The 956-nt window shown below is 41.9% G+C and overlaps 1 protein-coding gene across 4 annotated transcripts in view; it reads right to left on the reverse strand.

Moving 5' to 3' along the window:
• LOC101849526 (WD repeat and FYVE domain-containing protein 3) overlaps positions 1-956 on the reverse strand; it is a 129,632-nt gene that overhangs the window by 78,543 nt on the left and 50,133 nt on the right. The gene's annotated exons all lie outside the window — the stretch shown is intronic.

A 956-nucleotide genomic window follows, 5' to 3' on the forward strand; every position in this document is an offset into this window, starting at 1 on the left:
GCAGAGGAGATAATAATATACGATTATAAAGCAATTAGCACCCTAACGTTCTTGTCTGTTTGTCTGGGGACAGAGAAGCCCTCCGTCACGACATTGGTCTAAAAGTGCAGGGAAGAAAGCCTAAAAAAGGCAGACGGAAGCAACAGAGGGAAAAAAGAAGTAAAACCTACCAGAAGGGCACCCCAACAACCCGCTTAACCTGTTATTAAGTGATTTACTTTTTCAAAGGTCTGTACTTTCACACATAAAAGTGCCGACAGCAGAGACTGTACGCCAATGTCTTAACTTATGATGTTTTAGTTTTAGTAAGTGTTTTACGGCACTTGCAACACAATAATGTCATATAAGTGCCGAAGGATAGATGTGTTACACGAGAGTAACATACACACAAAGGAGGAGGGATAAGGACGACAGATGTTTGATAGGAAAGAAGGAGCAAACCACACCAGAGCACCCGCCAACCACCCACTTAACTTAAGAACCTAATTTTGTGAGACACACGCGACAAATGCAACCACAGTATCTGATGTATAACGTATACACAACGATACTTGGCAATTATTTCATTAACTCGTTCTGCGTCATTCGGCTCAATGCCACAAGGTGATGTGTGCTGGATTACCACCCTGAGGAGATAATGTACACGACATTTAGAAAAGACATGAAGGATAAAGCGTGGGAAACTACATTTGTGTTCAGTTTCTAGGGATCTAAACGATTACATAACAGCTATCTGTCAAAAATCCTCCTTGGACTTTCTTCACAGTTACAGTTTCTGTTTAACGGGACTATCGACCCAGTTCAGTCATCTAAACACCACGTACAGATTTTGTATCCCAGCATCGGTTTTCTGTCATTGACGATTAACGGATGGACGAACACTTTTTAAGTTGTCAATAAATACGTACACGCATGTATGCGCGCGCGCGTGTGTGTATGTGTGTGTGTGTGTGTGT

The sequence above is a fragment of the Aplysia californica genome, unplaced genomic scaffold, assembly GCF_000002075.1.
Source record: "Aplysia californica isolate F4 #8 unplaced genomic scaffold, AplCal3.0 scaffold00046, whole genome shotgun sequence".
Lineage (NCBI taxonomy): Eukaryota > Metazoa > Mollusca > Gastropoda > Aplysiida > Aplysiidae > Aplysia > Aplysia californica.